The sequence below is a fragment of the Heliangelus exortis genome, chromosome 23, assembly GCF_036169615.1.
Source record: "Heliangelus exortis chromosome 23, bHelExo1.hap1, whole genome shotgun sequence".
Taxonomy (NCBI): Eukaryota; Metazoa; Chordata; class Aves; order Apodiformes; family Trochilidae; genus Heliangelus; species Heliangelus exortis.
Genome location: NC_092444.1, coordinates 3,886,128 through 3,898,135, shown reverse-complemented (window position 1 = coordinate 3,898,135; position 12,008 = coordinate 3,886,128). Strand labels below are relative to the sequence as shown.

The 12,008-nt window shown below is 41.3% G+C and overlaps 1 protein-coding gene across 4 annotated transcripts in view; it reads right to left on the bottom strand.

Annotated features, from left to right (window-relative positions):
* RERE (arginine-glutamic acid dipeptide repeats) overlaps window positions 1-12,008 on the bottom strand; it is a 205,257-nt gene that overhangs the window by 154,924 nt on the left and 38,325 nt on the right. The window contains exon 1 of one of the 4 annotated variants that reach the window (XM_071767167.1): window positions 9,053-9,171. The exons of the other annotated variants lie outside the window; for them this stretch is intronic. The gene's annotated coding sequence lies outside the window, so the exon portion shown is untranslated. Of the gene's footprint in view, window positions 1-9,052; window positions 9,172-12,008 lie in introns of those variants that run through there. 4 annotated transcript variants of the gene reach the window in all.

Genomic DNA, 12,008 nt, shown 5'->3' with positions numbered 1-12,008 from the left:
TGCCCTATTAGTTGGGACTTTCATTACAACCAATGCCTACAGCCTACTACACGCAGCTCAATGATGTGGAAGATTAGAAAACTGGCAGAACCTTCCCGCCTACACCAAAGCACTTTTGCTTCCCCTTGGACAGACCTATTTCTTTAAAACAGAGATTCAGATCAGAGTAGCAGGTAGATTTCTGGTCTAGGGCTACAGTGATGAAGATACCATTTCTCTTATTCACCTCAAAATGCAACACAGAGTTACTCAGAGTTCACTGTGATTCATTGACCTGAGTCTTACGGTTTAAACACAAAAGGTTCAAAAGAAGACAAAAGTATTTTAAAGCAAGAAGTAGGTATCTTGGCAAAGACATCACAGCTCAGGAAAAAACCCTAATGAAACTATTAAGCAGTCTTACTGACTGGCCCACTCACACATCTGTAAGCCAGCACTCAGCAAAGCAGCCAAAGCTACTACTCTGTAGGCTTCAGAGATAAAAGCTCTGAGCATGTGCTCCACCACCACAGGCTACGGGGAATTTCTGCTTCCTAATGTCTAGAAAACACTGCTAGTTCTATCCAATTTTCTGGATCTCTGAGCTATGGAGCCAAGTATCACACCCGTAAGAACAAACTCTCCAATGCACTTCTGACTTCACTCCTAAATTGCTTTTGTTTTCTGCCTGGTGCATTCAACTAAAGTAGAATTTGTTTGACAAAACATGTCTGGGCTAGCACAGTGGAAGCTCAAAACCAAGTTTCACTCCTGGTTTAGATACTCCTTATTCGTGCTCTGGGGTAATAAGGGCCACCAGAGGGTAAGGCCAACAGCTGGGGACTGCAACATCTCCAATCATTACCTTCTAATCCATTCATCTGCCGGAGTCCAGGCTAATGCTGCAAAGAAATATCCTTAATTTGAAAAACACTTGGCCAAAATTATTTCATTATAATCTCAACACATGAAATCTATTTCTACGTTCTGCTTTAGTAATGTTGTTGGTTTTTTTTTTTCCCCCAGTAACTGGGTCTCAGGTGAAATATCATGTTACCCATATATATATATCAACAAATTACAGAAATACTGGTTTCCAGTTTTATAAACTTTTACTTCTGATTCAGCATACACAGTATCAGCACAATTTATTTCAGCTGAAAACAAACTTGCTGAATGTTCATTAAAGAACACAACACATCTCTGCAAGGGACAAACATCCTAAAAACCTGCATCACCCCATTATCAAGACGAAACAGAACATTATTGGAAGAATGGCTTTTTTTATCTGTAAACCACAACCATGCCAAATGTCACCAAGTAGTTAATTTCAGTCCTCTGTATGGGATTTTTGGACTGTGAGCTTGTTATGAAGCTGTACTTGGAGCTGATGTTGAAGCAACTCCACCAAGTTGGTGGAGAACTGAGTGTTTTCTTCCACCTGCTGAAATTTGGCTCATTAAATCAAAATCTCAGCCGTATGGAGACTCTCCCGAGTGCCAAAAAGGAATGGTGTTGTTTCTATGCTTCTGAAGTGGAGAGGTGTTTTTCCAGAGAGTACAATCACCCTTCACAAGTGCTTCACCTCAATCACTGTAGCAGGAACCCATTCACAGTACAAGAGAAAACTATTTAAAATAAATAGATCACTGGCCCTGTAAAATTAGAAACTTTGGGGTTCCTTATGGCTATGCTTAATCAAAACAGTAAGTAGCATAACACCCTTCAACTCAAAAACCCAAGCAGATTTAGATTAGTTTAATAATAAATGACTTATTTTAGTTCCCACACACAAAAATCAAAACAGAGCTCTTGCAGATGAGCCATTAACCACTCACCAGGAAACAAAAGCCCCATCTTGTCACCTTTACATAAATAAAAGTACAAAAAAGAAAGGCTGAGACACCAAGAGATTCTCTACAACCTGTAGTAAAATTGCAAAGACATTTGATGCACTCTGACAGAACAGCTGTACACATCATTATGTTAATTAAAATGAAATTCTCATCTACTTAGCATACAAGCAATTCACTCAACCTTAGTGACAAAAGGAAGGAACCATTTCCTCCACGGGGCACAATCCAACTTCAAGGAGTTGTCTGCTTATACTGAAGGCAGAAAGGAGATACAGAAGTATTCAAACAACAGTCCTGGCTATTTTAAGTTAAACAAAGCCCTATCAACTCTAAAACACACACAAAGGAAGTGGTAGGATACATTACGTCAGCCCTTGCCTCAATTCATAAATCCTAACCGCAATTAAAAAAAAAAATTAAAAAAAGGACAATCTTTTTTTGTCTGGAAACACGTTGAAAGTGAACACAGGCAGTTTATGTCTTAGAATACACCCCTGCCCAGCACTCGCTGATGCATCACTTTTAAACAGGCAAGGGGGGGGGGGGGGGGGGGAAGTGGTGTAACCCGAGTCCCTCCTATGGTTCAGGCAGATCAAATAGCGCTGCCAGACTCGCCTGCCAGAGTACAATGAGCACTCAAGTGCCTTGGACTCCAAACCACCTTTCACTGGTCCCAGAGATCTTTATAAAATAGTTTAAACACTACTAAATTACAGGGTTGGAAAAACAAATAAAAGCTTTTTTAAATGCTGCTCCCACACAATTCTCAACTTGCTGTTAAGCATCTGAAACGTCTGGCTGGTGATACTCAAAAATGTGCTTTGCCTGAAAGAACAAACAAAAAAAAAAAACAAAAAAAAACCCAAAAAAAAAAAACAAACAAACAAAAAAAAAAAACCAAAAAAAAAAAAACCGGAAAAAAAAGGCAGAGTTGGTTGCACGTCTGGAACTAATTGCCTGCAGATTAACGGCTTTACATTGGAATAGTGTTCGTCTGTAGGGTTTTAAATCCAGTTTACTTTAAACCGAGTTCCCAGAAGAAACATATTGGTGAAGCATCTGAAACAACACTTCACTACATTTCTATTCTCTAGTTTCCTCCACTTCACGCCTAACATTCACGTCGTGTTTTGCTTTTTGGTTGTTTTTGTTTTTTGTTTTTTTCAATATGGTATTAAGTCGCCTTGTCAACTGCCATTTCCATTCCCAGACAACCAAAGCAGCCCCATATGGCTGGAGGAGCCCATCCAGGCACACAATGCCCCATGCAGTGCAGAGCCACATGCACTCCAGAGGAGCTTAAAAACCTCTTGCAAAACAAAGCAGAGCTGGTTTCTTCTCAGGAAACAAAGTGGCCAAGCAGGTCTCCTGTAGCTATCTTAAAACACGACTGCACATCGTTAAAAGAGAGTTACTCCACAGACCGTACTAATTAGTACTTCAAAGGAATTGCATTTTATCTACTGTAGGGAAAAAAAGTACTTTCTTTCAGGATAAGGAAAATTCATGCCTTATCTCCTTATCTCATTTATTTGAAAAAAAGCCCTGAATTAAACACAGCACTCCGTGTAGGTTCCCTGTTTCTATTTAGACACAAAGGTGAAGCATTTGTTATGGAAAGAAAACCCTGCGGTCCCACAGCCTTCTGAACTTCTTAGGCCAATAAAAACTGTCGCCTCACCTACCAAGTCGATCCAACTTTTTATTCTGTAAAAAAACGGAGCAGCCAAAAGGGGAAAAGCGAATTATAACTCAAAGCTTGCTTTTTTTTTTTTGCTTTTTTTTTTTTTTTTTCCACCAGCCAGGTGTTTTCTGTGTTATCATTGGCTCAGTAACAATTAAGTCAACTTTAACAGCAACCTGAACGATTTTCCCGGTGGAAACACAACGTGTATGCAGCATAAAGCACCAAAGTTACCCAATCGGTCCCGTCTTGGAGACTCAGTCCTTGGCCCTCGCCTCCCTGCCTTTCAGCACCGTCCCGGGGGATTTTTTTCACCGACATCCCTGGGGCAGGCAGGGAGGGGAGGGCTGCACTCACCCACCGGGCTGGGGGTTCCGGAGCCTCCGGCCAAACCCAACTCGGATCGTACAGCCTGAGCCCAGCGAACCGGAGGGAGGGGTGTGAAGGGCGGGGGTGACCGCGCTCCCCAGCTCCGAGCCGGACCCCGCGAAGAAGAGGAGGGAGCATGGGAGGGGAGGGAGCGGGGCCGGCGGGAGGGCGCAGCCGGTGAACAAAAGGAGGCCCCGGCGCCTCGCCCGCCCAGCAACTGGGCCAGGGTTCGGAGCAGGGGGTGCTCCCCCCCCCCCCCCCCCGGGCCGACCGAACCCCTCCCTCCTCCCCCCCCAAAGCAGCGCTGCCGCGGGTTCCCACCCGGCCCCGGGAGGCGGGGGGAAAACCCGGCCCGGACCCCGCCCGAGCCGCCCCATACCCCGAGCCTCCCCCACCATCCCCATCCACCCACCCAGCGCCCCGCCCGCCTCTCACGCACCGGCCCGGCCCGGCCCGGCTCCGCTTCCCCGCTCCAGACACCCGGAGAGCCGGGCTGGTTCCCCCGGCGGGCCCGCCTCTGCCTCCTCCCCGCTCAGCCGAGCCGGAACCGGGAGCCCCGTGATTGATGGCAGCTCTTTAATAGCGTGGTCAGCTAGAAAATGCATCTGCAAGCGAGATATTAAGGAGGCAAAGCATCCCCGGGAGTGATGAGCGGCTCACATCCCCGGAGCTGCAGGCAGGAATATTAATGCAAACAGCCCTCCTCGCCTCTACAAACGCTGATCAAAACACACAGGGGGTGGGGAAAATGCAGATAAAATAAGAGGGGTGGAGGGAATCCAGCCACACACGGCATTCATCCCTAAGATGGATAAGAAAGAGATGCCTGTCCAGTGTCACGTTAAAAGACGCTTCTACACCAGGATTTTGTTGCAGAGGATTCAATTAGTAAGCCATTTTGTTTAAAATCCTGTCCACGAAGTCTTCCCTCCCCCCACTAGAAAGAGAAATTCATCTGCTCAGCAGAACACGTTCCTTTTAATTGTACTCAACTGGCAATTTTTTAAAAAATAACGAGTATTTATCTTTCACCGTGTCTTCACCCAAACCTGTAACTTATCTGAATCTCAGTGTCTTGCACTGCTTTAACACCACAGGCATGACCTTTCAGCTGCTAGTACCAACTTAATTTTTGAGCAAAGCTTTGCTATTTCCCTTGCAGAATAAGATGCAAAACAAGTCATCTATGTAATCCATTACCCGGGGGCAACACAGACTTTTTCCCTGCCAAGCAAATCCATCTCTGAGCTACATAGTATTTTACCTATAAAAGAAATAAGGCAGTAGACTAGCTCAGAGATGGTTTTACAAAGCCATGTTAAAAACTAAAAACTAAAAAGAAAAAATAATCAAAGTTCATGGACCCAGTTAATTAGAGCAACACCCTCAAGTACCATCTGCCAACTTATTCTTTCCAGATGCTGTTAATTATTTGTAGCTGTACATTTTCCTTCTATTTATTCACAGATATTTCTACTCACACTGGAGTCCTTCAGGAGACAAAGGTCCAACTTGAAAATTTATTCTGTACTGTCTAGAAATAGCTACCTAAAACCACTAACACAGCTGAAGTGGCTGATTAATTCTAATGCCCTTGCAAGACTGCTATGATCAATACCAATTGAAGATGGTGTGTGTGCAGGACAAGCTTTGCTCTTGCAATATTCATGGTACAACAGCTTCTGAACTGGAGCCTCTCTCTGAAAGAACCAGTTCAAAATAAGATTTGTAACTGAGCAGCCATGTGATGACTCCAAACCTGCCAGAGCTGAAATTCAATCCTCAAAGTCAGTACAAAGCAACCACATTGCATTTATCCTCACTTCAATTTTCTAATCAAACATGGCCTGACATCTGGCAAATCATAGAAAGGAACTTACTGCTCCAGTGTGTATTTAAATCAGTGTTTACTTCTAATGACTTCCACAAGAGCTTTCCAGCAGTAAGTTAATTCAGGCCAAATTCATTTGTTTGGAAAAGAATACCGCTTGTTGGTATTTGTTCAAAAACACCTTGTCCCTTTAGGACAGATAACCCAGCCAGCTTGGATTACAAAACCTAAAAGTCAGTGTACATTGGAAAAATGCACTCGATTAAAAACAAAAAAAAACCAAACCAAAACAAAAAAAAAAATGTATCTGTAGAATTATTTTTTTATATCCCACTAGGATGAAAGCTGTGCAAACAGTGTAGAGTTCAGCATCCAGCAGCAACAGAACTGGAGAGGCTTCTTGAATTTCAGACACTGTCTTGCAAATCAGCTCCAGAATTCAGCTATGTGGTAGATGGCAGTGAAATTATCCCATCTGGTTTTAGAGAGCACATTGGAGATTCCTGAATGAACAGAACAGCTACGGCATTCGATCACTGACATCAGAACCAACTGAACTTTCACTAATTGGCTTTCCTATGAGATGGAGAGATCTGCCCCCATTTCATACACTAAAAGGAAAAAAAAAAAAAAAAAAAGCAAAAGCTGCAGTCAGAGTACAGCCTAAAGCTCCATTCTGCAGTAGGGACTTTATCTTGTCTTTTGGTAATGGATTATAAAAGATTAAAATCTTGGTCATGAATGACACCTTTGCTCACCATAGCATTCTATACTTAGAACAGCAGTTCTCCTAATATCAGCAAAGGAAAAAGGAGGTGAAAGAGACACACAAACCCCACCAAACAAAACTACCTCCACAGGAGTTAAATGTATCACAGAGAATGAGACCTAGAGCCAGCCTGAACGAAGATTCCTGAGTGCCAGCTTTGGAAGGATTGCTAACAGACTTCTCACAACACCTTGTTGTGTTTCCATTAGTTAACTGCTGTTCCACAGTGAAATAAAGCCCAATTCCACTGCATGCAAAATCCAGCCCAGCTTTCCTGGCAGCCTCCATTTATCAAAACAACCCTGTCATGTTGAGTACCATTAACAGATAATGAACTGAGACAAGGGATGCAGTTACAAGGAAAGCACTCTGCATGCTACAGGCCTAAGCACGCAGCCAAGGGAGCTGCTACCTGGCTTTATAATAAACATTATAATTAAATACAACACCTAGTTGGAGAAACATTAAGGTCATGACAATAAACAACAGAAGCTGGAAATCTGAAAAAATTAAAGCTTTGACTTGCTGTCAGTAATTCCTGGCATTGCTTAAAGGCACATCCCCCCAGGCCCATCACCTCTCTTTGCAGCTCAGGACTGGAAAGCACCAGCTAACTTGCAGTTTTCAGTCTTCAGCACTTTCCTTGAATACTGTAACATTTTGTATACTGTACCCACGCACTTCAGTTCATGAAAGATTGAGCACTGTGAAGTGACAGACAGTGTATCTTCAAAGGGCTGTAAAATGTGCTGCTTTCTAGACATGCTGCTCATAACAAACAGGAATAATTCATAACTTTGCACAGGAGTCCTGCTGTATTTGAAGAATATTAAATACAGATATACTCCCTCCAAGCCACACGATCTATCCATCAGCAGTATTCTCCACTTCTGACAGAATTAGCCAGTGAGTACACATAAAAATTTCACCCACTAGAAAAACTGCTCCAAAGGAGCAATTTAAGGTCTACCAGGTATGTATACACTTGAAACACAAACTAACCAGAAACAGCCTTAATGAGATTATGCAGATTAAATGCCTAACGTCTTCATTTTTAATTTTTTTTTAAGATTCCAGGACCAGGAGGTCCCACAAACACTTAAAAGCAGCTCAGTCTGCAGTCCTGCAGTTAACTCAAACTTCTTTTGCAAAGCATGCACATGGTGTGGCTTGCACAAACTACACAAAAAGAAACTTTAAACTTACTTATAAGAAGCAAAGATATGTGAACATGACAAGTGTTTTTTCAAAGCTAATTTAACACTACTTCCCAGCTTAGGCAAGCAACAAGTGTAACACATTAAACCCCTGCTAAGCTGAACCTATTTTTAAAAGAGGACTTAACACTGTCCTCAGAGCTCCATGTAAATCAAGCTCTCCCCTTGGATTTGGCATTGAGTAGGGGAGAAGAGGAAGGGAGTAGGTTCAAGGAGAATGAGCTAACAGCTCACAGCACTGTTTTCTTAGGCCACTTAATTCCAGTCCTCATCAAAAGATTCTCTTTCAGTGTAGGTGCACATATTCCCAGCCAGAACAACAGTGATACTTCCAGTAAAAGCAAAAGCCTGAAGCAGAGGAAGTTGAAGCTAAAAAGGAACTCGAGAATTCCTGAGGCCAACGGTCAACTGAAGATTCCTCAGCAGAGGAGAGGAAAAGCAGGCTGGGTACCAGCATGAAAGGTCACCTCTGAACTGCTCAGAACCAGAGCACTGAATATTTATTACCCGTTTCTGTTTGTTTTCAACTCAACATCAAAGCTTTTAGGCTCTATTCTAAACACAAAATCTATTCTAAACACAAAACCTTTGGTCAGGTTAGAGGTGACATTTTCTTCCTTTGCAAAAAATACACTGTTTTATCAGTAGAAACACAGCTGAGAACAAATTATACTCAGCTCTTGATAAGATAGTTACTACTGTCTACACAAAGTTCTTCAAACCTGCTTCAAGCTGGACAAGCCTTGTCTGCACCTGGGAGCACATGGGAATACACAACCAGAGACCCGAGTCTTAGCAGCTTCTTGCCACAGGACTAATTCAGCTACAATGTGCTTCATAATTCTAGGAGGGTGCTTTTCCACACTACTGAAGTGTAATTTCCAAGAGGAAATTCAGTGCAATGTTATAATAACTTCAATGTAATCAAAAGGCAATTCCATTCTGTAATTCCAGCCTGCCTAAGGAGACTGTAAACTCTGCACGCAGCATCTTATCCACTCCAGCCCCTTCATACATCCAGCAGGCAGCAGTTCTTGAAGATCAACACATCAAGAGTTACTTGAATTTTGTGTTTAACTGCTGGGATTTGGCTCAACCACTTCCCTGCCTCTCTCAAATCCCCAGATGGAAACTGCACCCTTTTCAGACAAGGAACCTTCAGAGCTTTGGCTTTTTTGTAGTTTGGTGTTGCTGGGATTTTTGTTTGGTTTGGAGTGTTGTGGTTTGGGGTTTTTTTTCCCCCCCCAAGTCTCACAGCATCAAACCTAGAACCTGCTAACCCAAACAAAAACCAACACCACCACACGCTTCGTGGTTCAAGAACAATGTCTCATTTTCTGTACTTACATGGTGGTAACGTTTAAGTGTCAAAAAATTCGAAGTACTCACAGGTCACTATCAAAACATGACACCACATTGCTGCTCTGGGAAAGCACAGAAAGGTCAGAGGAACTTCAGCCTCATTTTAACCATCCTCAGGCCCAGGAACTCCAGGCACAGCCCCTGCTGCAACTGTCACCAACAACCGTAACGTCTGTCCCTGTGCCATCTCTCCAACAGGTGTCCAGGAGAAGGTAACACCTACAACCAAACTTCACCTGACAAGAGCTGCACACGTCTCAAGAGCAACACAAAAGCACGAAAAAAAACTTTTTCCAAAGAAAAGAATTTCATAAATCCCAAGACCTGGGCACCAGTGGTACTCACTGTTCATTAATAAAATCGCTTCTTAGAAAAAAAAAACAACTTAAAAACCCAAGTTCCCTCCAGTTCCTTCTATTTACAATTTTAAATTAATGGCAGGACAATGTTCTTAAGTACCTGCACCTCAAAAAAGGGCAAAAGTCAGCTGGGAGGCCAGTAAGCTTTATTTGGGAAATAAAGATTTTGGGGAAAAGAAACCCAAAACAAAAAGCCAAACAACAAAAAAGGACTAATAACCTGAGGAATGCAGCAACCTGGCAAAATGTTTAAATTACTAGTGGCACATATATAAGGATGTAGCAGAATAAATCCACTTGGAATATTGTCAACAAGCTACCAGTGAGACACAACCTGAAACCCAGCTAGAGTTTTCATATCCAGAAATCAAACCAATCAGGCAAGAAAACGTGAAGCAAAGAAGTTCATGGCTGTTATTCACAAAAATCACTTTTTTCACTATTTCCTCTTTGGGTTATTTCCTCTTCTCTGTAGGGACCAATATTTAAATACAAATATGTTTACATAAAATCCCTGCCCTCGGAAACTCCAAATTACAGAATGGAACATTGTAAGCCAAGAAGATTTAAAAAAAATATCCAGTTGTGTTTGCCAGATTTTGTAGTACTTAAAGCAAAACACCAACCTGTTCAGCAGCTTCTTGAATTTAACTACAAGGTGGCACATGATATTTTAAGAAGGTATTATCTTAAAGAAAAAAAAATCCAAGTATTTGTCAAGGAAAAAAAAAAGTCATATCTAAAAGGAAAATTCTACATACTTAAAAATATAACAAAGGGATTTTTTAAAAAACCACAAGGAACAGTTTGTTTTCAGCTGTATATAAAATAGTAAACATTATAAAACTCTCAATAGATTTGTGGGGGAGAAGGAAAGGCAAAGCAACCTAAAGAAAATGAGGGAAGGAAGCAGCAAGCAAATGTACTTTTTTCAACTCTATCAAAGAAACTATAAAACAGAAGTTTTACAACAGAAGTTTGCCTGTTCTTTCCTTTCGTTTCAACTGAAAGTAACTTTAGGAATGGAAAATTTGATACCTCTATCAACAGCCTATGGTATGTTTAAACTATTATAAAGCATGCTTATACTCACAACCTGAAGGAAATGACTGTCAAATGCTTTCTTTGCAATCTTCCTTCCAGAATAAGATTCTTTACCAGATTTTCTCAACACACCAAGTACAGCAGAAATTGAACTAACAGATATGTAAAATTTGCAATGGATTTCCAGTCTTTTATCACAGCAAAGAGAGGAAATGTGACTTCAGCTCACAGGTTTTCAGTGTAGCGATCATTTGCAAATTCAAAGGCTTCAGAAAATTCAATAGACTTTTTTTTTTTTTTTAAGTGACAATAAGCACAGGATGTGACTATACCTATAATAATCTTTTCCTCCAGACAAGGAGATAAGCTCTAAAAACAGGAAGTTTCTACTATAATCTTGAAAATATGTTAACAGTCTGAAACCACATGACTCCACTTCAGTTACACGGGGAAGAAACCCTTGATTTTCCAAAACTGCAGGAGATATTGAGAGTATGAAACTAATTCAGACACTGTAGCACCACACCACTCCAGAGTCACCCAAATCATGGAATCATGTGAAGATACTTAGAATATTCTTCTTCTCCTTTTCCCTCCAGAAATTCATAAGTGTAAGCAAACAAGCTTCCTTCTCCTATGAAGAAATAGTGGGTTTTGTCAATAATTAGTACTTGTCACCCACACACATTCCTTAAGAGACTTAAAAAAAAAAAATAACAGAATAAGAATTGCAACCAAATGGTAGGCATGTATCTGTCCTGGCCATGCTATTGCATACTATACTTAAACTAGACATTTTATTCTTCTGAAAAAGGTTTCTTTACACTTTGGAAAACTTTATAAAGAGATAAATTCAAATCTGTACTGCTCAGAGTACAACATGACCTTCCTTAAATCACAGGCACAGTTTGTTGGACTCTACTTATCTTGATTTGTTTTTCAAACCAATAGGGATTTACTGATGTAGGAACATATTTCACACAGAAATCTTCAACTACCTACACAGAAGCTTTAAGTGAGCAAAAAAGGAAGCAGCAGATTTTTTTGATAGCTGGTTATCAACCAACTAATGGTCAAGAAGGTCTTCTCAAAATTATTTTCACAGTATTTCTCACACTGTAGATGAAGAAGTGGCACCAGTCAAGCAAGCTTTACACTGACTTATCACACACTCAAAAAAAAAAAAAGCATACTGCAGTATATATTAACAGAAACCAGTTCTGTGCAGCTTGTCAAAACAATGCGGCATTGAACATAAAAATCACATCAAAGGCTTAATAATCCCATTCACATAACTATATGCTGACTCTGAACTTCCTTCAGAATTTTCAGCAGACTGGTCTTAACTATGCTGGCCTTGATTTCATATGTATTAGAGCAACACACAAATACACTTCGCAGCTTTAAAAAGGCAACGCTGGCAACAAGTGACAATTTTTCACTCGGGTGACATGGCCAAGCTGCAGGATGCCATCTAGAGTCAGCCTCCTAAAAGAAACGCTATAAACCCCACTCAGCACTAAATTCGAGTTAGCCAC